At 40.8% G+C, this 26,998-nt stretch overlaps 1 long non-coding RNA gene across 1 annotated transcript; it reads left to right on the top strand.

Annotated features, from left to right (window-relative positions):
* The first annotated feature begins 1,585 nt into the window (after positions 1 to 1,585).
* Positions 1,586 to 26,692, top strand: LOC114135485 (uncharacterized). The gene is made up of 4 exons (XR_003593599.1): positions 1,586 to 2,091; positions 21,210 to 21,217; positions 25,066 to 25,073; positions 26,682 to 26,692. It is a non-coding gene; the product is annotated as an uncharacterized LOC114135485 (long non-coding RNA).
* The last annotated feature ends 306 nt before the right edge of the window (positions 26,693 to 26,998 follow it).

The following is a 26,998-nucleotide window of genomic DNA, read 5'->3' as shown; positions in this document are numbered from 1 at the left end:
GCCGGTCGGTTCTGAAGTCTCCTCTCCGGCGGATGTTCTCCAGAGCTGCGGTGCAGTCGGGAGATCTGCACCGCTTTCTGCAAAATAAACACTTATCTGGAACTGCGTGCACAGATGTTTTTTTGCTCCGACGTCTCTTTTTTTTTTTTGCGCGTCCTCCGTGGCTCTTTCTTTCTTAGAGATTAACAAACTAATCTTCCTGCAATGACTCATTACGCTCTGTATGCAATAATTACAACGTGAGGTAACGATCTGAATGCAAGTGTTTCCACTCATAATGACTCTTTCATTTTCCAGAGCATTGACCTGGCTCGACAGCAAGTGGGTGTCTTGCCAAAGTGGATGCAGAACATTAAATCCCCTATTTCCTCCTGTCCCACCAACCCTTCCAGCCCCCCCAAGCCTCAATCCTGCTCCTTTGCTAAATTTACAGTAAAACTTAATACTCTCCACCAAGGTCAAACTTTCTCTCAAACACAGCTCTGGAAATAAGCGTGTTGCTTAAATTCTGCTCTGTGAAGAGACGTCACGTTGCCAATTTGAGACCGTTGAAATCTGATGAGGGCCTGAAGGAGGCGCTGACACTGGACTCCTCCGCGTCCCTCAAAATGTGTTTTTCTAATTAGTTTCAACGTAGGCGTCAAAACTGGTTAGAAAATGTGAGAAAATGAATGAAATAACTACCAAACAAATCAAATCACTGATTCAGTCTGGTCCAGTAGAAAACAACTCTACTATAATATCTGAATGTGTTCCCACCAGGGGCGCCGCCAGGAATCTTGGGCCCCCTGACAAAAAATTTAATTGGGCCCCTCCACGCAGCTGCTGTTACAGTTTTTTGAGTCTATCTGACCCATCAAAAGCGTCACAATTTTAAAGGCTTGCTACTGCCTTGTTTTCTTTGGTTCAATACTGATACTAGCACGATATTTACTGCTCATGAATTTAACATCCAACAATCCACATACAGTATGCAAGTAGGTTGCTTAAATGTTTTGTATCAGTTTTAGATTACTGAAATGTCTCTCCCCACGAGCAACAGTCATAGGCAACGTGCAAAATACACATGAAGCAATCCTGACTTCTCAAAAAATGCTATGTAGTTAAATTTTATTCAAGCTGCAGTATATAACTTTAATAAAAAAATGTTTTCTCCATATTTGTTTTCATAGATTATCTGTCTCATAACAAACTGTCATGACATGGTGACAGCTTTAACAATCAATCTTCTCCACCTCCACCCTGAACTGCTATTACTGGCTAAATCAGTGGTTCTTAACCTTTTTTGAGGTACCGAACCCATCAGCTTCATATGCGCATTCACCGAACCCTTCTTTAGTGATAAATAAATAAAAAAAAATTTCCAAATTCAAGGCAGGTATATGTTTTTTTGCTGGTGCACATGAACGTCACCTTTGCTCAATGAACAAAACCATGAACTCACAGCAAGTTACAGTATTACTTTATTCTGGACCCCCAAAAATATTTTGGCCCCATAAAAGAATTTCAGCCCCCCAAAATATTTTTTTACTATTTTACTAATTAAAAATAAATGTGGATTTTTTTCAAAGAATTAAAATTTTTTTTAATAACTTAATTTTTTTTATTTAAAATTTAGTTTGTTTTTTGTCGTTTTGAATCCACAAAATACTTTTTGGGGGCCAGAATAAAGTATTGCACAAATTACATACCTGCAAATCAGTGTGACATCTGATGTTTGTCTTTGGGAGACCAGTTCAGAGAGGCGTGGCTTCACCTTGGCAAGTGCATCTTCAGAGCAAAGTCTGTTCATTTTCTTCTTTTTTTGCTCAACATATTTAGTGTGGCTTAAAATATTAAGAAAGAAACCACGCGACGTACAACTACAACAGCTGCTGATACTGCACACACTAAATTCCCCGCAGCACTGATTGGCCGAGCAATGTAACATGATCCTCTGCAGCCAGTGATGGCCAAGCGGGGCGCGTCATCACGACTTTACACAAGTGTGTCTTTACCTCCGCGGCAGAGGCTCCGCCGAACCCCTGAGACCGACTCATCAAACCCCTGGGGTTCGATCGAACCCAGGTTAAGAACCACTGGACTAAAGTAGTGCAATGTTCTGACCAAAAACAACCAATCAGAACCAGAAGGAGGGTCTTAGCGCTGTCAATCAACTTCATTCACTCACTGCTAAATGAGAAACGAACCATTTCATGCAGATCCAGGGGGATTCAGGGCAAATATGGATGTGTGTTTTTTGGTCTGGGAGTGGGAACATAAAATTTTTACTGCTAAAAACAATCTCGGAAAACACAATCTGATCAATTTTGTAATTGACAGGGCCCCAATTGTTTTATTTTTATTTCTATGAACAAAAAAGAAATAAATAAATTGTGAAGGGCCCCCTGTTGGTCAGGGGCCCTTAGAATTAACATAACTGTTCCCCCCCTATATGGCACCTCTGGTTCCCAGTTATCAGTTTAGAATAATATTCATAATAATAATTTTATTTATGACACCTTTATGTCTCAAATTGAAATCTTTAATGTTTAGTCCCTATTTTATTTTCTATATTTTTTTATTTATTGACGTAGACTATTTTTGTACGGCTTGAAATGTCCCTTTAAAAAATGTGTTATTATCAAACTGGTGAACAGCCAAAAAAATTGTCTGGGGTTTTTATCAACTATTTTAGGGTCATTTCGATGAGCTGAATCCAGAAATCACATTGGTTTTGCTCCATCAGGTCAAATTTCTGAACTATGGAGCAACATGAGCATCAAAATGCATGATTTGTTCTCACATCTGGATCGGTTTGCTGAGAATCTGGATCAGTGAGTGATGAGCAGGAGGAGAGACTCCATCAGGACAGAAAAGAGACGGAGAATTTTACACAATGAAGACGAAATGTTCAATTCACATGTTCTTACCCTTATCAATGTTTATTATTCAGTATACAGAAATCCTAGTTGGTAACATTTAATTAATACACTGTAAGAAGACAATATTTTTTCTCCTACAACCTTTTTTTGATGGGAAATATTAACAGAAATGATAAAGTCACAAAAATATTGTCAATTTAGTCGGAAGATCAGATTTCTCCAAAGTCAAATTAGAATAAAAACCTGACTGAGAAAAATTTTGTCATTTTTGGATTCAGTAGTGCAAAAATAATCCTAACTCAGTTGGAAACACATAGACAACTTCCAAAAAATATTTTTTTGTAACCCGGTGTTATTGTTATTATCGTTATTATTAAAAACGGCGAGAAGATTAGCGATCTCACTGATTGAGAGTGATCTTTTCCTGTGCTTTCAAACAGGCCGATCTGCCTGGCTGAAGCCCAAACGTTTGATAAATGGAAAGCGAAGGATTAACATCTACAATAGAGGGAGTTTTTAAAAAATTTTCCTCCTGAACATGGGAAAAGCTGTGAGCGTCTTGCCTCGAGTGCATCTAAAGTATCAGCACACACTTCAGGACATGTGTCAAAGTCAAACTCGAGACCTGGGGGCCAAATCTGGCCTGCCCTAGGTTTGTATGCGGCCCTGGAGACTCCAAATTTTAAAAAATTTCCAATTTCTTTTGTTGAAAAACCCCTAGTTTTTCAACAAATCTGTAAAACTCACACAAAAACAGCACATCTCTATTTTTTTCTGATTTTTACTGCAATTTATTTTTCTCAAAATTCCCCAAAAGCATTGGTTCTAAGTAACAGCTGCCTCAGCCTCACTTGATGTGAAGTTATAGTTCGTGACTGATTTATAAAAAGTCACATTTAACATCTTGTATTAGCGCAAATATTGTACAAATTCCTTACAAATATTTCTAAATTAGCAATCAAAATCTGTTTTTCATTTTTGATTGCAGAAAAAAAAACCCCACAAAAACTATCACAAAACTGGGGATGGTCTGATCGATGTGAAAATATTTAAATTTAAGAAACACTTACTGAATTCTGAAACAAACAGCTTTTATTGATATTTTAACAGTTTAATGAGTTTATCAATATATTTTGGCACAACCGGCCCTTTAAGAACATTCAGATTTTTGATTTGGCCCAACATGGAAATGTTAATGAAATCCTGCAGCATGTGAACACATTCCAGATGCTAAAGAAATAAAAAAGTAGAAGCATAGAGTGTGTTGAAGTTAATTTTTCTAATGTGCATACTTACTAAATACTGTGAGGAATTGACCGCATGCTTGTCAGGCCTGACAGGAAGCTGGAGTGAGACGCGCTGCATCTGAGTTTCATTACTCACCTGCTGAGCTTTTCATTTTGTTTAAAATGCATCAGCTGCATGGAACTGGTCAAAACTGTTTAACGACAATAACACTCAACTAAATTAATTACATCTACTTTTGTGTGATATAGCAAACACCAGCCAGTTCGTTCAGTCAGTCTGAATCTGTCTTCTACTTTTACTCCTCTCTGCTTCCTTCCCAAACAGCAAAATTAATTTTCATTGTCTTAATAGAAACTTAACCTAACAAGTTAAACTTCTAACTATTAAGTTTCTCACTTTTTAAGTTTCTACATTTTTACAATAGTTTTATAGTTTCCGAGTTAGAAACTATTAAACCATTATTGAAACCTAAAAGTTAGAAACATGACAGTTTTGAACTTTAAGATAGAAACTTAAACTTAATGGTTTAAACTTAAACTTAACTTATTTCAATTTTTTAAAGTTAGAAACAAACTTAAACCTTTTCTAACTTAAAAGTTTCTAATATTTAAGTTAGAAATTAAGCTTCAGTTTCTAACTTAAATTTAAATTTCTAACTTAATCACTAGGAGCTATTAATAGGTAGAAACTATTAAGTTTATAATATTTTCTAATAGTTAGAAACTTGGGTTTCTAACCTTTAAGTTTTTAACTTAACAGTATTAAGTTAGTATTAGAAACTGAAGTTTCTAATAGTTAGAAACTAAAGTTTCTATTAGTTTCTAACATTTAAGTTAGAAACTATCAGTGCTGTTTTCAGTGTCCGTGTCTAAGATCTCCTCCACCAACCAAAACCTAACAGTCTAGTTCAAATGAAGCTGTTGTGTGTATCTAATGTACACAGAAACACAAAAAGCAAAAAAATAAAACAGTCTTCCGCCTGCAGTGTGGTCTGATGTTTTTTGCCACTATGTCGCTCTAGCTGAGCCAAACGAGCTCAAAGTCGGACGATCCAAAGCTTTAATAGATATCTGACAGTAATGACGTTTAAATAAATGTCCGCTGTGAGAGCAGAGTAATGTTGTGGTTCCTGCAGCACATCTCTCCACATGCTGGAGGAATTCCCCCACGGCGAGCCGAGCTGCTGACACAGACAGCGGCGGGACGGCAAAGACACAAGCAGGTGGAGGTGCTTGACGCTTTCAATTACAAATCCTCCTCTTTTATTTATTTATTTATTTTTTATTTTGGTTTTGCCATTTAGCATGTTTTCATTTTGAGGTTTTTGCTTCAATGACTCCGGGGAAATTTTGTTTGCCGCTTAGCATTTTTTAACATGAGTTAATTTGGCATCTGGAACAAATCTCTCTCAGACTACCAGGACTACACAACAAAAACAGCTACGTTTACTCCACGTTTTTCTGCCTTCATGCTACTTAGTTTCTTGTCCTGTTTGAATCTTAATACTACTCATTCAGCGCCATGAGTCTCTCTCACTAAGAAAAGAATTTTTAAGTGCAACTATGTTCTCTTGTGAAAAGCGAAGCTCTTTATTTTGACGCATTTTGCAATTATCTGTATTGTTTCTTTTTTGTGTTGAAGACGGATTGGACAATTTTTAAAGAGTCAACAAGAAGAAGATCAGATTCCTTGATGAAATATAGATTCAGATTTCGCTCCACACAGAACACAATACTCCTGGTGTTTGTTGTTTCTATGCAGTATACAGGAAGTGATTCCCTCAGAAGGCGTTCCAGCTTTCAAAGAACCTCAGATTTGAAAATCGAAGCATCAGAATCACCTCGACGCTCAATCGTTTGTCCTACATGAACTTGATTTGATGTGCTCAGCTTCAGCGATGGCTCTGAAACAGCGACCCTGGCTCAGAGACTGCACAGCCTTGTAAAGCAAATTACCACGATTGCCAATCTTCCATGTCAGGAGAAGCCCTGAAGCGCGGGGTCAGAGGCTGCCACATGCAATCAAAGGAGATCACAGAGTCTCAGGGGGGAATGGAGACATTACCAATCCCAGATGGGATCACTCCGGCACGTGGTTTTGTCATTACCTGAGTTGTTCGAAGCACGGAGGCAACAAGCACGTTGTGTGCCCTTCAATAGAAACTGATGCCTACAGTTATAAACAGAGGGGGACTAGAACTAAGGGTGTGCCTTTTGTAAAACGTAGGGATGCACGAAATTGGATTTTTGGTCAGCATCCCATATGCCGATATACTAAAACACATATACTAAAACACATATACTAAAACTCAACCGAGATCAATACCGATATTTATTTTCCTATACCTACTTACAGAAACTATATGGCTTTCTCTGCTGTGGAATTTTAAAAAAACTTAATTATCTTTGTCAATTTAGCCTGCTGCCAAATGCAAAAGCTAAAAAGGAGGCTGAAAATGATGCAACACTTTCAACTTATATTATGTTTAATGTCAAATTTATTCATGACATCTGCTCTCTCTAAGACAATGACAACACTCAAACAGTACAAATTTGATACTGCAGGCGTCATTGTCACTGGTTTGTCACAAAAAACAAAAACGCTTTTTATATTGATGAGTTATTTTGACGAGATGGCCGATGTTCGATATTAAATTTTACAGCTAATGCTGGCCGATACCGGCTCCATGCTGATATTATCATGCATGCCTAGTAAAAATAATTAAACTTCTTTTTAAAATCTTTGGATTTTACTTTATTTTGAATAAAACCTTTTTTAAAGGTTTTATTTAAAAAACCTTTAAATAAAGGTTTTTATTGCCCAAAAAAATGCCCAAACCCTTTTCTTACTTCGAGAGTGTCAGGTCATTCATTGTGCTGTAAAACGGTGTTTTGATTAGACCGTTCTAATCTCTATTGTGACAGGCCATTCAAGGTAAGAAGAATACACTTAATGAAAAGGTTCTATTGACTTGGCCGGGATCCTTGCGGCAGATAACGCACAGTCAGCTTCAGACTAATAGTGCTTGTGTAAAGCTAATGGCCCGTGGCTCAGTTCAAACACAGAGGCAGTATTTAAACTAGTTACAAGAAATATCATAAATCTCAGAGACAGTGATGCCGGTGGTGGTACTCTACCTGAGATTTATACACCCCTCCTCCCTCCTCATCCCCCAAAATATCTTGTTAGCATTCACCGTGGCAAGCAATTAGCTTGTTATTGGAGCTGTTTACAGAAGTGCTAATTTGAAGGAATTCCCCGGGAAATGGTGAGCAGCGCCTGCTCTGGAAATCAGCCAAACACCTCCTCCGGCTTAAGTAGTCATGTATGGGGCGACTTTTCATGTCGGGCTTGTGGTCTTTGCAGATCTGAAGACAGCATGCCATGTGGCTTCAGACCGAAGCCACATGGCATGAATATGAAGGGGCCTTTATGTCTATGACTGTTGTCATGAAGTGTCATTTGGTAAATAATGACTAACTTTGCATTAAAAATGTCATTTTTTTACCGAACAACACTTCATGACAATAAACATAAACATCCATAAATGCAACACCTGTCATGTTCATGACAGGTGTTACAGGCCCAGCCTCTCCCTAGGGGGGGCGGTAGAGAGCAATCAGTAGTAGCACGGAGAAGAAGAGGAGTGAAGGTGTTAGCTGTTAGAGACTCGAGCGGTGGAGTGGTTGTAGTTGTCCGTTTTTGCCAAGAAGAGAAATAAAGTTCGATAAGTTCTTCATCTGCCTCCTCCTTGTTTTGCCGCCAGCAGAGCAGAGCCTATGAGCTTGTTACCAGCAAACGAGCCGAAATAGACACCAGCCTGTTCTGGATTTACCAAGGTAACACTGGGGGCTCGTCCGGGATCGCTCTGCTAAAAAAAAAAAAAAAAAAAAAAAACGGGTGGGGAACAGCAAGAAATAGATGAAGCAAGCCAAAAGAACTTTGTGGGAATTCCCAAGATGGCTGTGACAGGCGCCAACACTACTGCCGAAGTATCGACGCACTTAGAGGGAAGGAGCCGAAGAGTAAGCTTAAACCCCTTCGTGATGGACGTAGAAGAGACCCGACAGGACAATGCGGGTTTGTGTGATGAAATGGAGTGGCGTGGTGATGATCGGCGGGTGACGAGTATGGAATTAACTCCAGCCGCGAGCGAAGCTGCCGAATATGCTCCACCATGGCCGCTTACCCCGCCGCCATCAGGACACTACAACCCCTTTACAACACCGGACCAGCGAACGACAAACTGCGGTGAGGCTTTAGCCCATTTCTATCCAAGTCATGGTGGTGCTGGAAACGTAGCATCCACGCCTCATGTGACGACATGTTATATGGATGATAAGACTGATAGCCAAGGTGTAGCTGCTGTTGACGGATTTCCTCTTTCCCCGCTGACTGCACCAAACTGGGAACGCTGTGTAGCTTCATCGCTGACCCACACGGTACCGCCTGTTCATCAGTCGGATAGGTTTGGCCACACACTACAAAATTTTCCACATAACGGCGATAATATGAAGCTAGCCCCACAAACTGCCGCACCTAAAAAGTCATGTCAGTTTTATGCACACCCCGTCAAATAAAGTGCTACAGAATCTCCTCCACGATTCCCTGCCAGCGATCCAACTGGGGCTGGGGTCTCTTTAGCCAAAAACGGATGATGGCTTTTTTTTGCATGCAATTGATACAATTTGAAAAAGATACACGTCTTCTTTTTGCAGCACCTCTCCAGAGATTAGTCCCAACAGGAAAATCCTGGGGGTCTCTGGAGATAACGTAACCCAGTATCGTCCCGATGGTTTGACAGATTCCATCCCAGAAAGGTGCTAGCTTTGGGCAGGAGGCGTTATTCTGTTTTTAAGGAACCCAGACATTCTTGTTCAACTTTTTTAGGTCCAACTGTCCCTTTTTGACCAGCTCAATGTTTAATGGAGAGGCACAATAATAAAATTCAATATAAGGTGGATTTATTGCAGGTTATGTGCACACGAACATCATCACACACTGAAAACAACCGGCTGCCTTTAATGCACAAATCTAACACCACAAAGAACACATAAACCAATAAATAAAAGTACCAATAAATATTTACATGAATACAAATCATTGCAAATGAACAAATCTAAGGTCAATCAAAAGAATAAATTAAATTTAGCATAACTCTTCAACACACATTGTCCCTCCTAATAAGTTCCTTCTCATAAGCTAAGCCATCAGACATTTAAACACAAATTAGCATTTTTACTACATTCTCTTCATAGAGGATGGAAGGTTCAGTCCTGCTTCTCAAGAATACCAGAACATAGTAAATAGTCATGGTCTGTAACTCAGATATGCCTAACAATATTTCAGTAATCATATTTCAAGAACATGGAAGCCCTTAGTTTCTATTACACCTACTGAAGCAGCAGTGTTTTTTTATTTTTTTTACTGTAACTTGTAAATGTTTTGAATTGTGAGGACAGTCTGCTGAGAAGACGGTTTGTCGAGAAGCCTCAGCATCTCGCGGTGCTTTCCTCTCCTGCTGGGTGGTCTCTCCCCGGCTCCACGCAGAAACTCCATTAGCGGCCGGGTAATTTTGCCCGCGAACTGGAAACATTCTTTACCTTCCAGAGATGTGCCTAATATAGAGCAGTAATAAAACACCTCCAGCCTCTGGCGTGTTGTTTTACCAAATAACATCTAACTGCCCATTACTCCCCATTAAGGCTAATGGCCTGGCTAATTAGGATGATTCCATAAAAGGTTCTGTGTTTAGACCAAGCTATGTCTGGAATTAAGTCAATGACAGAAACTGACCGCTCTCATATGGACTCAGTGTGGCCTTTCTTTTTTTTAAACAAGGCAATTAGTCTGCAGCCTTTTGAATATTACAGTGTTGAGAAGTGCTCTCGCTGCGACTCGGCCTCCAGTTTAGCTGGTTAGGAGGTCATGCTACGCTTCATTTGTCTTCGCAATGTAATGCTCAATTTAAAGTGGTTTTAAACAGTAATAATGTTTGTGTAAACAGCAGGAAGTCATGGCAGGCTCTTATTGACGTAATTGCGATGGGAACTCCCATAACACTACACTGGTTTATGTCTATTGAAGCTGCAATAATCAATTCTGATCACAGTGAGCCCAATTACAAAACGGACAAATAGACAAGTCTGTCTCAGCACATGCTTTTCAAACTTTTGAGGTCATTGCTTGGTTTTTGTTGATTTAAATGTTGTCAAATTAAAAGATGATTGCACAGCAACACAAACACATGCAGCATGAAATCGTTGGTATGAGGGATTGCTGTAAAGTCAGCGACACAACCCAAGTTGATTGCTGTCGCTGCGTGTTCATCCATGAGGAGTGAACGCTGCAAGTCAACGTCTCTGTGCAATCTGCTGGGTTTCCTTAGACCATATTTTAAGCTAATTTGAATAATAAACTGACCTTATTGCACCGTCTGACAATGAGGATGAATTGGAATGAGCAGATGAAACCAGAAGTTTACATACAGAAAGTAAAAAAGACACATCCACGTCTTTTGTCCTCACTTTCTGACGTATGGCTGACTTGAAACGGCTTGTTCGCAATTAGGTGCCTCAAGGTGACATTTTGTTGTGAATTGGTGCTTTCTAAATAACTGAACATGTCATCACTGGTCAGACCAAAGAAAACCGTGGTGTCCAACATAGCTTCAGCTTGAACCATTAATCGGCGGTCCGTATTGATGCTTCTCCTTAGCCAGGACTTTCAGGTAGAGTTCAGATTGGCCCAAAATATCCATTGTGTCTACAGACTGAGGGGAGAGAGTCTGCACCCGACTGTCCGATTCACTGCAAAGCATCGACTTTTAAGAGCATCCCTTGACAGGGAAGAAATACTTATGTGTCTTTTTTTAATAGTGTATAAAAATACAGATTTATAATCCATAATCACACATTTAAAAGACTCATTGTGGCATAATCTGGCATGCTCACCTACCTGTTTTATTGACATCACTGAACGCTGCAGCTAAGCTGCTTCAAAGGCCAAATCAGTAAATGTTAACCAGAAATAACTTTTCTATGAAACCCTTGTTGTTGTTGGGATGGAAAGTATTTTATTGAACTTTTTTCAGGACCTTGATATAAAACAAAATAAATGTTGTAGCCGTGTGTTTTTTCTTTCAAACTTTCGTTTTATTGGCCAAAACCATAAAAAGAAAGTGTGTGAATAGCCAATAAAGCCCGGTTTAGATTTAGCCTGTAAACATGTTTACCCTTTAAAAATCAGAGAAACTGCTATTTACAGCATCTAATGATTTCTCCAAGAGTATATTTTGCAACAATAATAATCATTTTCTCCGAAATTGGTCATTTTTCAGGCGGCTTTTTGCTTCTGCTCTGGTTCCCATGTTTTCCCCTGGTGCATCGCACGTGCACATGATTTATTGTCTCTGTTGACATCTATAACTAATAGAAGGTTTCTGTTTACATCCTGGATAAATTACAGTCTTATTACTATTGATTCTGGACAGCTCAACTTAAAATGTTCTCCGGCTCTGTGACTAATTCCAAAGAAGTTGCTCTTTTTTTTTCTTTTTTGGCAGAAGTGAGGCAAAAAAAGCTTAGACCCCCCCCCTCCGCCTACCCCCTCTGTTTCATGTAGTTTCCATGAAAACTCTTTGAAATCCTTTAAGCAATCAGGACAATTTTCTCTAGTTTTACCACACAGCCTCTCCCCAAATGTTTAGAGCAGTTTAACACGGTCCTATCAGGAGTCAGCATAGTGTATTAATTGTATTCTTGTGGGCACAGCTGATTGCCGGTCGGCCACAGCTGCTGATTAACAGCGGCCCTGGAACCGCCGCTGTTGTCCCAGGTGCTCCGTGTTTGGAGAGGGAAGGCTTCCAAAATTAAATACTTCACAGAGGAAGTCTCTGCCTGGGCCAAGGTTGTACAGCCGGACCACATTGAAGCGTTTTCAGTGTGCTTTCACTTCCTCCAGCTTTGTGTTGCTAAATGTTAGGATTTGTGTAACGGTGATCAGAGCGAGCAGGGGATACGGGGATGAAGTAATCAAATGAATTAGCGGGCCGGGTCTCTGAGCTGGAACCGGGACACCAGTCAGAACAATTAGCATTGTTATCAGCGTCCGGTGTGGTGTGTGTGTGTGTGTGTGTGTGTGCGCCCCCCCCCCCACACACACAGTTGGTCCTGCACAGGAGGGCAGAGGGCAGTTTGTTTGGAATCGCCGCCTATTAGCTTTCAGCGAACGACAATAACCTGAACTGCTATCATCTGAATGAATGGATTAGTGGCGAGTTGTTTAGACTGGATTTGTCACACACAACAAACAAAACAGCTGCCGCGCGGTAACAGAGCCGCCCTCCACAGAGTAACATGGCCGACCGGGAGTCGACGGCGAACGGATGGTTTGTGTGACTCTTCAACGGCTATTGCAATCACTTTAAAGGAGAAAATTGTTAAACGCTGCTGGCGCCACTCCAGTTAGCCTAATGAAATAAGTGTTATTATCTCTGACTGCAGTTTTGAACTGTGGAATGAGGTAAAAAAAAAAAAATTAAACAGCCCAGGCCATGTGTGCGTGTATAAATATATGTGCATGTTTAGTAGACCCTAACTAGCCGTGGAGCAGCTAAACGGACTTGATTAGTGCAATTGGAGTATTCAGGAGTGCAGCAGCTGCTTCGATTTGGCCTGATTGCTGTTTGAAAGAAATAGCCAAGAGAGGCACTGTTCTGTCAGGAACTGTTTGGCAGACTCCAGATGCCCCTCCCTACACCTACAACACACTCTCATGAGGACACACACACACACACACACACTCTCTCTCTCTGCGTGGACCTCCCACCCTCAAATTTGCACTTCATATTCCTTGGCCTCCTCTTTCAACTCCTGCCATCTGAATATTAGCAGTGTGTCAAACTAACCATGAAATAATGAGAGTAATGTCCCTGACATTAGCATTGCGAGTCATGCTGGCTCTGAGCAACTACAGCAACCAAAATGGCGCCCAGAAGCGGAGAAACAAAGCGGAGGCTTTTGGAGCAGGGATGTTGTTAAAAAAGAAGAAGAAGAAGAAGAAGAAAAAAAACAACAATAAAGAAACGTTCCGTTTCAGACGGGAACAGGGATACAAACATTTGGATAGGAAACCTGGCAGGCACTGCGTATGTCTCAGTGAGTGAAGCCCAGTTCTTTGCCTTCTCTTACAGATCTAGAGAGCCATCGATGTTTAGCAGTAGAGCAAGCTGACGTCAGAGAAACAGGGCGGAGTCCTGGCCGCCTCCGTGTCCAATCAGAGAGGAGAAGACGGGCGCGTAATATTAAGCGACGACTATTTCTCTGTTTTTTCTGAAATAACTGAAAACTCTCAGGTTTGGGTTTTACTTCACGGCTTTCAAGTCTCCCGTTTTGGACAGGAAACTACTTTTCCCCTCTTTTCCCGCCGTCCTCCCGTATTAGTATTTCCCCATAAGTTTAGCATATTATAATACGCTAGTTTTTGTTTTTTTTTAAAGCGCTGCTGTGCCTGAGTTCAACCACTAGCCTCGCGAGAAGAGAACTGCCACCTGCAGTAGCCTGGGCGGCGGTTCGCTCAAAGTTAGCGCTGACAGCGGGAACAAGCAAGGTGTTGTGTTGAAAAGTGTTTCCTAACATCCTCCAAACAACCGGATCGATGGTGGCATCCATGTTGGTCCTGCAACCAGTTGGTGGCCCATTTGATTCCCGCTCTGCCTCTGTCTTTGTGAAAACTTCACCCGCCTGGGCTGCTGATGGTAGTCATAGGGCCCAGAAGGGGGCGCTGGTGCACAGCAGCCTGGCCTCTGTCGGCCTGTGCAGGGTAGCTGTGGCTACCATCCAGTAGCTAGTCACTATCAGTGTGTGAAGCGCTTTTGCAGGGTTATTAAAGTTAATGAAAAAGAAACAAAATAACTGAAACTGAAATTAAGAAAACATTTTTGTTAACTGAACTAAATAAAAACATTACAAATTTCTAACTTAACGGGAGCTATGTCATGGATTTATAAAAAAACTAACTAAAACACACCGAAAGTCATTACATTTTTATTTATCTTCATTCATTTTGCACGTTGGTGCAGTCTTATTTGACTTTAACTGATCCAATAATTCGCACACATAGGTTTTTAAAGTCCAGTGTTCTCCTTTGGCAAAACAAATTCACAATCAATTTTGATTATTTTTCTTCTGAGCAGTTGAAATTGATTACGTCAAACACTCAATTAGGTACATTTTAGGTCTAATACTTTCATAAGTAATCTGTAATACATGGAGCTGTGACAAGGAACAACAAAATTTGGGAAATTATAAAAGTAAATGAGGAAAAGTTCAAATAAAATTATTTTAAGGATTCCTAGGTCTAGGCAGCTGTGTAACGTTCCACAGTGATTTATAGCATAGTAATTACTTGAAAGTTACAGAACTCATTGCACTTTACTGTCAGAAATTTGAGCAGTTTAGAGGCCAGCAGTTAAAGTACCATTTGTTCTGGTTGTAAACTGTAAAAATATTTAATGAAAAGGATTTTCTAGTTAATCCGAAACTTGGAACTTTGAACTTAAACTTTGACCATTTGCCATTAAGTACGTCAAAGTGTAATTTAACAATAACAGTGTTACCATTAGTCCATACCATTAGTTCCAGTAAAATTAATGCTTTTATTTTTCACCTTTCTTCTTAGCAGAGCCTGTAGCAGCTCAGGGCAGCTTCCTTTCAGCAACAATCAGATACCATTTATGCAGAAAGGTAACATAGTATTTTTGCGATATTTTATTGACATTTTATTTTCCCACAAGGGACAAAACTGATTTCATGCTTCAGAACTGACACTTATTCACATTCAGTAATTGCACTGCATGTGCTGAGGCTCGTGAATCATACACGCTCATGTAGATTATTGTTGAAAGGAAAAACTCGTGAAAATGTGCAAAACGGAAAACGGTCCATGTGAATATGAGGTCACTTACAGCCTATTAACAGTGACAGGCACTTTTAAGAGGTTACACATTTCTTCCTCTACATTCATTACATACGTACATGTCCAGCACAGGGGGACTTCCCTCTAAATGACATCACTGGAACAAAATTTATTGCATCCTTTTAGTTGCTGCTTAGCAGGGAGAGCGCCATGGCTATATTCAAATATGTTATTGCTCACTGACAACACTGCAAAAACACAAAAACTTTACCAAGACATTTTGGTCTGGTTTCTTCTACAAATATATTAGTGCACTTGAAATAAAACCAAACTAATTTAAAAGTAACTTTTCAGCAAGATATCAGTTTTAAGTAAATAATTCCTTAATATTAATGAATAAGTGTTAGTTCCCTTGTTAGATTATTTCACTTATAACAAGATGTTATACATAAAATAATATGCCAATGGAAAAAAAAATCATCAATATAAAGTAATTGTTTGCCTAAAACAAACTCCTATATCTTCTGGAAAAGTTACACTTATATATTATTTTTGTCTTATTTCACATGGACTAAACTAGTGCAAATCTTACTTGGTAAGTAAACTTGGATGTACTTACCAAGTAAGATTTGCTTAATTAAGTAAGTAAGACTTACTTACTTAAATCTTACTTAAGTATTTAAATCTTAAGTAAGATTTACTTAAGATTTAAGTAAGTAAATCTTATTTAAGATTTACTTACTTAAAAAAGTAAATCTTATTTACTTAAGTAATATTTACTTACTCAAGTAAGTAAGTAAATCTTACTTAAGCAGATAAGAATTAAGTAAGTACATTTTACTTAAGATTTACTTACTTAAAGATTACCAAGTAAGATTTTGTGTTTTTGCAGTGAAGAGCTGGAACTGCCTTTGGCAGATTAAAATTTCCTGAGTTTCATGAAGCTGGACAAAGAGAGGAAAATGAAACAAATTAAGCACCGTAGAGCAAAGCAGGAGCTGGCGTGTGGGTGTGAGCAGGAGGTAAACTGGGGGGTGGCAGGACTAAGCGATGTGTGGTGAAGGTTAGTAAAGGCAGAGCGGCGTTGGGAACATCTGAGAGCAATCCCATCCTGTGACAAAGCCCAGACATAACAGTCTGCTCCAGCACTTGTTACCAGCACATAAACACTTGCTTTCAGCGAGATAGCGGCAGAGGGTGGAGGTGGCGGAGGGCCTGGGACAATCTGTCATTTATCAACTGCTAATTAACTGTTAATTTGCCAACCTTTGGGTTCAAGCATGAAGCCAATTCATCACGGCCAACAAACGGCCGCTCCCATGGGGTGGTCTCGCTTCCTGCTCACACAAACCGTCTGACAGCACCTGCATGAATCATCTGCCTCCTTTTTTGTTGTCCCGGCCCACTGTACTCTGGCCGTAAAGGCGACCCGTCAGCTGTTTTTCCAGCTGAACACGTGTGCAGCAAATAGATTTATTTATTCATAATTTTGTTTTTTTGTTTGTTTTTTTTGAAAGTATGCTGATTACATCGTCATAAAACAGCCCACGGAGGGAGTTAAAATCATGTCACTGTCTGTAAGGAGAGTTGTGTCTGTGAGTTTATAAGACACGTTCTTACATTAATGGTTCGCTGCTTTGTGAAAGCATTGAAACTTTTCCACATTTCGGTCACGCTTCAGCGTGAACGGGTCACGTATGGATTTTATGTGACGCACCGACACAAAGTAGAGCAGGATGACTCGTTACAGCCCTGAAAAACAGCAGAATTCAATTGAAACTGAAGTGATTTGAGTTCACCTCCACTGCACAGCGATGGTTGCTTAAAAAAATAATCAACAAACAAAAAATAATTAACTGAGTCCCATCATACGGGGTTATTCAAGGTCGTTCATTTACATTCAGAGGTGAGCAGAAAGCCTCAAAATTATACTTAAATGAGAGTAGCTCTACTTATTTTTTACTCAAGTAAAAGTAAAAAAGTATTTGGTAAAAAAAAGTCTACTCAAGTACTGAGTAACTGATCAAATTATCAATCATTTAATATTTAAAAGTTACAGCATCAGACGGACCAAAAGGTAAAGTTATGTGGAATTTTGGGTATTTTAAGGACGAAAACAACAACAATTCATATATTTAACAAAACATAACAAAATCAGGCAAAAGAAGAAAAAAAATCAAGTCAGTTTCTTTCAATAAAAAAGACAGAAAAACTTCTGAAACTATAACAAAAACTGCAGCAGTGTGTGTGAGTTTGGTGAATTTCTGGTTAAAATATGCCTGTTCTTCATTCGGTGAGTAGAAAATAAATTTACTTGAGAAATTCTACTCAAGTAAAAGAAGAGACACTTCATAATAAAATTACTCAAGTAAAAGTAAAAAGTACAAAAGTTTTAGGATGAAAATATTCCTAAAAGTACCCCCCCCCAAAAAAAACCCAGCTCAAGTAAGTAAATGTAATTGAGCTAATTAACTAAATTCATTTCAGTTTGATTTTAGTTATCAGACAATGGAGGGATGTGTGACTGTGCGCCTAACCAGGGCATTAAAACAAACATGCACCGACCTTTGTGCGTGTGTGTGTGTGTTGACAGGATTGGCTGTTAATGGGCAGATGGAAGTGTCTGCCACACCGAGGTGACAGCACATGTCAGGACAGCACAGGAAATACTCTCATAAAGCATCTATGTTGACAACTGAGGCCCGACACCCAAACATGAAGCTGTGCCTGGCCAAGTCATGTCTGCTTGGATAAACACACACACATGCACACACACACACTGAACAAACCATGCTAACAGAGGGAAGTTCAGCGAGTTTCACAAAGTCTTCATTCTGCAGGACGGCTGCTGTTAGCAGTCCAAAGCGGGCCAACAGCAATTTCCTTGCAACAAGATGAGATAGATTACACGCAGGTTTGTTGTCCAAATGGCAAATAATTTCTAAAGATGAAACCAATTTTCTAAAGTAATCTGTTTCTGTGCATGCCTCAATTAAACCTAATTATTTCAAAACGGGGACCGTAATCCATTTAAAATACCTCGGTGCTCCGACGGTAAACCTCAGTGAGCCAGACCAACCCGAGGACGGCTAACTGAGATCCGAACTTCCTGACCCAATCCCCTCTCGGAGCGCTCGCTGGCATCAAGGAACGCCAACGGGAGGAGATAGCATAGCCCCCAGCCAGGGTCTGCTGCCCCCCCGTCCCTTTTCGCCATCACCTCCTCAGCACCAATTAAGGTCAGCCAAGCATGGAAGTTGCAGCCTGGAGCCAAATGAGGTCCTTCTGCAGCAATTTGACTTTCCTGGCCAAAGTCTCCCTGAGGCCCCCGGCCCCTTGAGAAAAGACAGCCTGTTTACCAACAGTGTCTGATTGCGCATGTGAGGGGAAGGAGCAGCACACCTGTCAGATAGCTCAGACACTGGAAGCCAGTGTGTTTGCTACTAGGCTTGATTGACGGGGGGGGGAAACCTGGCTGGATTCAAAAAGAAAGTTGCCGTTTTCATAAAGAAAAGAAAAAAGGTGAACTTTGTCCCCCTCTGTTCCGGACCTCACCCGCTTGATTAATGCTCAGCTGAGCAATTAATCTGTTGAATCACTGAAGATTTTCAAAATTGGTAAATAAGCTTCTTTTTTTTTTTCCACTTTAGTCAACGCGGTCATTAAAGCAGAAAGGTTTAGCAGCAGTGAAAACACACATCACAGCCTCAATGTGTTTCCAGGGCCTGGGCCCGGCTAACGGCCTCCCCACACTTCCACAGGTTTTCCTTTCACCAACCAGCAGCCGCTGCAGCTTCATCAGACCCAGAACTCAGAGTTTCCCCTCCGAGCAGCGGGTAGGAGGCGCTCACCTCCAGGTAATAACCAGGGTTAGGTAGTAACTAGTTACATTTACTCAGTCACATTTACTTGAAAAACATTTTTTTGCGGAACAAAATACATTTAGGAGTATTTTTTACTACAGTGTACTTTTTAGTTTTTCTTGGGTGATTTCATCATGAAGTATTGCTGCTCTTACTTGAGTAAAATGTTTGGACTTTCTGCCCACTGAATGAAGAACAAACAAGTTTTAAACAAAAATTCAAAAGACACACACCTACAGTTTTTGTTAAAGTTTCATAATTTTTTTATTGAATAAAACTGATTTGGGAAAAAATAAAAATTCTACTAATTTTGTTATTTTTTTGTTACTCATTTAAATTGTCATTTTGGTCCTTAAAATACCAACATTTCCACATAACGTTATAATTTGGTTCGTCTGATGATGTAATTTTTAATTATTAAACGATTGATAATTTGGTCAGAACTTGAGTAGACTTCTTGCCAAATACTTCTTTGCTTACTTTTACTTGAGTCAGAAATATGTTGAAGTAGAGCGATGTTTTTGGGAACTCTGCCCCCTTCTGGTAATAACCGCCCACTGAAAGGAGATCTATGGTGAGCTGGGTGCCACCACATCTTTTCTAGATCCATGCGCTCAGATCCAAGACTTTGCTCCTCCCATTATGTTGGCGCACACAAAAGACCTGAACTCCTCGCAAAACTCACAGGTAAAGAACCCAAGTGTGTGTGTGTGGGCCTGAATGATGTGGATTCAAAGTGAAAACGTCCTTATCCTCCTCCCTGATGTCTTCTGGCCTGTTTACAGAACCCCCCACTTTGCTTGGCGCTCAGATCGACCATAATCATAACTGAGCGCTCTGCTCCGCATTACTTTTCTCCAAGCGTTCAGAGCTTCAAATGCTAACTGTTGTAAACATCAAACCCATTAAAAGTTCTTTACATAATCTGAGGCAGGGCGACACGGAGGCAAATCCCTCTGAAGTTTATTTCCTGTAACACATCATTTAGAGCCGAGCGTTCCCAACAGGTCATTAGGATCCCTATAAAAGGACAAAATGCCAAATGTTTGTGCCGCAGGCTGGAAAAAACAGCTTTCAATCTGAGCGCTTTAATTTTAATCATTCGCGTTGCAGTTTTGGAGCCCACGCTCTGAAACCGAAGAAACAGAAAATAAACACGGATAAGAAAACGCAGACAAATATACTCCCGCTGTGTCTCTCCGGCCGAGATTATCCCACGTTCAGCTTCTTGTCCTCAACAACTAACGCAAGAAAATCACACACACACACACACGCACACACACACACACACCCACACACACACACACGTTTGCGTGGCTATCTTTGTGGGGGCTTTCTATTGACTTCCATCCATTTCTACAGCCTTAACCTTACCCTTATCCTTACCAAAACTCAATTCACACATTAGTCCTAAATCTAACCTCTGACCCAAAAACAGCGTTTCCTTTGTGGGGACCAAAGTCTGGTCCCCACAAGGAGCAGTGGGTCCTCACAACGTCCTTTGTGGGGACAATATGAGGAAAATGGTCTACACAAAGTATTAGAAACAACACAAACACACACCACTCAGGTATTAAAAATAAACCAAGCCATATTTCATGTATGCTTTTAGATGTGTAGTACCAATGTTTGATTAGCTTCTAAAAAAAATCAACTAGCCAAATGAGCATGTGTGGGGTTTCTAACTGGGACACTATCTGGGTTCTTTAACACCTGATAGTCCAGTAGACTCAGTTCCATTGGGGACCAAATTGGCAACATTGGCTGAGCATATATATGTGTCTTCTGCCTTCACACTGCCCTGAGTGAAACGATCCAAACTAATCGAAAAACCTGTTCATCTCCTACTGAAGGAAACAACACAGAAACCTCAGAGGAAGACGCAAACGCATCTTCCTTCTTCAGGAAATGGAAATGGAGTAGCGTCCGTCAGATTTTAGCGTTTGTAGGGTTTCTCTTTCGTCTGTGGAGCCATTTCTTTACGTAGCATGAAACTCGCTCATTTATTTTGGCTCTGTTGGCCCAGAATGCACTGCGCTGTAGTCCACTTCCTGCTTTTGGACCCGTATGTATTTGAAATGCACCAGAGTTCACTTCAACCGAACCGAGACCAGGGTTTGTAGATGGACTAAAGTTTGCTTCAGAGTCCGAGTATGCATTCACACCTCCCCAAACGAACCAGACCTTCTAGACAAACAAACTACAGTTCGATTAAAGCGGACTGAACAGGGCTGGTGTGAATGCATCGTAAGCAACATGGTCAAACAGTGGAAGAGTTTGTTCTTATCGGCTTCAAGAACAAAACAGAACATCTCAGTCTTGCTCGTTTTAGGAGCAATAAAGACTAATAGTTATTCATTTTTATATGAATAAACGTTCTGTACAGGATTGTGGCTAAATCCATTCTTTTCCTTGAACACAGCTGGATGGATTGAGCGTAGACTGTTGTTCCTGGGAATGTTCTGGATGTTTACAGGTTGTGAAAGGGATTTTTCCCTCCGTGGTCAGGTCTGCAGCGTGAGACGTTTGCTATGAGGGCGATGCGTGGACACTGTTCAGCCTACACACACACTGCTCACCAGCAGCCCTCTGTGTGTGTGTGTGTGTTATTACAGCTGTAAGTGTGCCAGCCGGGGGAAATTTGTGTGCAGTTCACCTGAATTAGAAGCACTAACTCAGCCCTCCAAGCAGCACGGCGTAATGGTTTGTTTGTTTTTAGGGTTTTGCTTTTAGCAAATCATTCCTTATTTGTCATTTACTCATGGTCAGGCGGAGTCGCCCCGAAAAAAAGGGGCTTGGTGAGGGGGAGAGAAGGGCGACGTCTGGTGTGTGTGTTTCTTGGGGAGAAGATTTGCTGAATTCATGGCACGCTCATTCATCAACTTGGATGGTGGTAACACCTCCGTCCAGGTTCCCCCCGCTGCTCTCCACACCTTCTGTTTATCTGGCCTGTGTAAAAGCCCCAGCGACAACGGTCTTCAAACAAATGCTGCGGTCTCTCCAAATGAAAGATTTCAAATTCCCAAATATAGCCACCGCATGTAAAGCGTTTCTCCCCGAGCTCAAGTTCATGACAGCACATTGTTTCAGCTGCACACATCGCTCTGTAATCAGCGCTGGTCCTCTTCAGCCGGCCACATAATCGAGGCCATGGAGAGGTCTTCAAAGCGCACAACTCAAGTAGAAGTAAAAAGTAGAGCGTAATAAACATCCTCTTAAAAGTAAAGGGTTTTTTTCCCAAAAGAGTTACTCAAGTAAATGTAATAGAGTAAATGTAACTAGGTATTACCCAACTTTGGAAATAATGTACTAACAACTGTTTGGGGGAGTTATACAGGAGCAGCACTGAGACCAGGTATTGCTTGACGTGCAGCTATGTGTGAGTGACAATGTGTGACGTGTGTGTGTGTGTGTGGGTGTGTGTGAACCAGGTTTTTATATCCTTGTGGAGACCTATTTCTGTCTACTCTACGGGGTGGTGGGGACATTTTCTTGATCCCCATGAAGGAAAATGCTGTTTTTGGGATAGGGTTTAGGTTTAGGGCTAAGGTGTTAATTGACTTTTGGTTAAGGATAGGAATAGGGGTAGGGTAAGGGATAGGCTGTAGAAAATGAATGGAAGAAAAGTCCCCACAAAATACAAAAACACAGCTGTGTGTGTGTCTGTGGGGGTGTGTGTGTGTGTGTGTGTGTGTGTGTGTGTGTGTGTGTGGGTGTGCGCATGTGTGGGTATGGGGGGTACGTTCCTTGTTGGTTTTAAAGGTTTACACAGAGCTGGGCAGCTTCACTGCTCTAAATCAGCCAGTCACACCTCACTGCCTCCCTGTCAGAGGCCTATCTGCTACCACTTACTCAGAAATGCAACAAATTTACTTCTAATTACTTTAAATTTTGTCGTGCTTGTAAACACTTGTGCTCTGACAGTTCATTTATTTTATTTGATTGCTGTCAACTATTTATAGTGGAGGGCAGGGCGGCCTGCATGCAGTTTCCATGTATCATCTGGACTGCGCTGATAAAAAAAAAAAGAGTGCCTGCGATGATTATCCTCTGGTTTTAGGGTGTTTATTTACTCACTGAGGTCAAGGAGAATTATGCTGTAATTGACATGCACTCAAGCTTGGGACAGCGTTCCCCACGCTCTGCACAACAGGCGATGGTAGGAAACTCCGACTCTTGCTTTAAAACGTTTGCATCACTGACGAGCGTCTAAAGTGTGTCACCATTCTTGATGTTGCCATATGCAAAAACACATTGCACATATGAGACATGTGTCACAAACACACCGCTATGTCCTTCACTTACTAAAGGACAGATAGCGAGTCTGTGGGAGGACAAACTCTCAACAGGCTAACAGGTTTGCTGTTTCCCAACATGTCAACATGTTAAGAGATATTAAGAGAAATTCCCAAACACTCTGTTAATTTAGGCACCGGACAAAATGCTTGGAACACATTTTATTTAGTGGTACCAGAGTAGATAGGGAGCGGAACACAAATCCATAACACACTTTTCAGACAGGTTTTGAAAACCATGAAACCTTTCCCTGCTCCGTCCTCTTCAAATGGTCTGAGCCACATATAAATCTTAACAATGACCTTTGTGATAAGATAAACAAAAAAAATTTATGGAACAATGATGATTGTTGTATTCATGAAAATTGCCAAACAGCAAAATGAGAGAGAAAATAAAGGTAGTCAAAATTACAAAAACAATGTCAGAGTTATGTCAAAGAAATATGAATCAAACTGATGTGAAAATGTTTTCATATCAGTAGAATAATTTAGAAAAGATATACAAGCTAAATTTAGCTTAAAAGGTAAAGCTAACAAAAATACTAATGACAGCATTTAGGCTAGCACTAGCATGTTGACCTAAAGTACCATATTCCATGCAGTGAGAAAAAATCCATCAAGAAGCTAAATTTAGCTAAAATGCTAAAGCTAGCTAAAGATGCTATCGTTGGCATCTAGGCTAGCACTAGCATGTTGACCAACTGTAACAAATTCCACGCAGTGTGAAAAGAAATATGTACTTAGTAATTAGACGTAAAATTTAGCTAAAACTAGTTTTAAAATGAATAATTAGATGTAGGCAATCACTGGCATGTGCAGTAGGACATATTGTGAAAATGAAAAAATTCAACAAAATTCTTCGGCATTCTGAGATGTGTTTGTGACATCAAATTTCTTAACCCTTCTGTTATTTTGCGGGTCAAATTGACCCGTTTTAAAGTTTCATTTTTTTTTTTTAAATTGTTGAAAGTATTTTTTTTGCATGAAACTTCTTCTATTTGTCTTAATAGGTGCACTCTACAAATAAATTGAAAATTTATTCATTTTACACATTTGTACCAACCCCTAGGTCTACCTTTTACATAGATACTGTTCGGGTCAATTTGACCTGGCAGTCAAGTTGAAGGGTAAAAAAGATTTTAAAAATGTCCAATTCTATATGTTTCCTTGCAGCTATGAACCATATTTCACCACACACACACAAACACAACACATCGCATGCATACATGCACAGACACAAACCCACTTTTTCACTATTCTCTTTACTTCACCAGGAAACTGCAAGAAAGCAGGTGTTCACACAACTTTTGACGGGAACCTTTTCTGTGTTCTGTGTTTTCTGTGAAGGGGTGGTGGTGGGTTGAGCTCGGCTGGAGAGCGAAGGACACCATGAACGAAGGTCCTTATCAGCTGGGACTTGGTCGATGATTGGACGTGACGTGGCTTGATCCGGCGTTGATAGGTCGACGATTGTGGGCAGGTCGCTTCAATTAACGGGTCCCGGTGGGGATAAAAGAGTCTTCCAGTTTGAATTTGCGCCTAGGCTTCATAACAGCGAACCTGAAGTGGACTGAAAGTACACTGCTCAAAGGAACACTTAAACAACACAATATAACTCCAAGTAAATCAAACTGTCCACTTAGGAAGCAACACTGATTGACAATCAATTTCACCTGCTGTTGTGCAAATGGAATAGACAACAGGTGGAAATTATTGGCAATTAGCAAGACACACTCAATAAAGGAGTGGTTCTGCAGTTGGGACCACAGACCACTTCTCAGTATCTATGCTGTCTGGCTGATGTTTTGGACAGTTTTGAATGTTGGTGGTGCTTTCACACTTGTGGTAGCATGAGACGGACTCCACAACCCACACAAGTGGCTCAGGTAGTGCAGCTCATCCAGGATGGCACATCAATGCGAGCTGTGGCAAGAAGGTTTGCTGTGTCTGTTAGCGTAGTGTCCAGAGGCTGGAGGCGCTACCAGGAGACAGGCCAGTACAACAGGAGGCGTGAAGGAGGCCGTAGGAGGGCAACAACCCAGCAGCAGGACCGCTACCTCTGCCTTTGTGCAAGAAGGAACAGGAGGAGCACTGCCAGAGCCCTGCAAAATGACCTCCAGCAGGCCACAAATGTGCATGTGTCTGCACAAACGGTTAGAAACCGACTCCATGAGGATGGCATGAGGGCCCGACGTCCACAGATGGGGGTTGTGCTCACAGCCCAACACCGTGCAGGACGCTTGGCATTTGCCAGAGAACACCAGGATTGGCAAATTTGCCACTGGCGCCTTGTGCTCTTCACAGATGAAAGCAGGTTCACACTGAGCACATGTGACAGACGTGACAGAGTCTGGAGACGCCGTGAAGAGCGGTCTGCTGCCTGCAACATCCTTCAGCATGACCGGTTTGGCAGTGGGTCAGTAATGGTGTGGGGTGGCATTTCTTTGGAGGGCCACACAGCCCTCCATGTGCTCACCAGAGGTAGCCTGACTGCCATTAGGTACTGAGATGAGATCCTCAGACTCCTTGTGAGACCATATGCTGGTGCGGTTGGCCCTGGGTTCCTCCTAATGCAGGACAATGCTAGACCTCATGTGGCTGGAGTGTGTCAGCAGTTCCTGCAAGATGAAGGCATTGAAGCTATGGACTGGCCAGCCCGTTCCCCAGACCTGAATCCGATTGAGCTCATCTGGGACATCATGTCTCGCTCCATCCACCAACGTCACGTTGCACCACAGACTGTCCAGGAGTTGGCGGATGCTTTAGTCCAGGTCTGGGAGGAGATCCCTCAGGAGACCATCCGCCACCTCATCAGGAGCATGCCCAGGCGTTGTAGGGAGGTCATACAGGCACGTAGAGGCCACACACAATACTGAGCCTCATTTTGACTTGTTTTAAGGACATTACATTAAAGTTGGATCAGCGTGTAGTGTTATTTCACTTTAATTTTGTGTGTGGCTCCAAATCCAGGCCTCCACTGGTTAATAAATTTGATTTCCATTGATGATTTTTGTGTGATTTTGTTGTCAGCACATTCAACTTTGTACAGAACAAAGTATTCAATGAGAATATTTCTTTCATTCAGATCTAGGATGTGTTATTTGAGTGTTCCCTTTATTTTTTTGAGCCGTGTACATTAATCCAGAGAGCAGCGTGGAGACCGGGGGATTTCATCAGGACACGTCCATAAAGATCAGAGCTGGAGCTGTTTTTATCCTGAATGTGAATAAATCAGGGATGTATTTTCTATTACACAATTAGATCATTTATTATCATTGCTTTAACCTGTGGCCAGCCAGATGTCTCAGAAATCCCAGTCACCAAACTGATCCCAGCTTGACCAGCAGACTGAACCCCTGCCTGTGCTCTGTGTTGCCAGTATAATATAAATTAATTTGTAATGTACTGTACACTTTTTTTCTTTCACTTTTTGTGTATTTTAAGTAAAATATCTCAATTTGAAGTATTAGGGTATTATGGCAGTTTATGTAAAGAAATTAAAAATCATTTAGTCTGTTAGATTTTGTTCACACTGCTGTCTATAGCACTGTGTGTCTTTACAATAAAATACCTAAAAATTTAAATTAAGTTATGTTTTTTTATTAGTATCTTGAAATAGCAAATGCACATTGAGTTATGGAATTGTGTTAATATGTTCATGAATACACCACTGTAAAGGTGTGTGTGTTCATCAATAAAAACGATTTATCAGAATCAGCTGTATCAAATGTAATTATTGTGCCTCAAAACAATTAATCACATCAAAAAATTTGAAACGTTGTCCTTTGTTTGTTTTTTTCATTCCTATATT

This window comes from Xiphophorus couchianus, chromosome 20, assembly GCF_001444195.1.
Source record: "Xiphophorus couchianus chromosome 20, X_couchianus-1.0, whole genome shotgun sequence".
In the NCBI taxonomy this organism is placed as follows: Eukaryota; Metazoa; Chordata; class Actinopteri; order Cyprinodontiformes; family Poeciliidae; genus Xiphophorus; species Xiphophorus couchianus.
The sequence above is the reverse complement of the archived record's forward strand: the minus strand, read 5'-3'. Positions and strand labels throughout refer to the sequence as shown.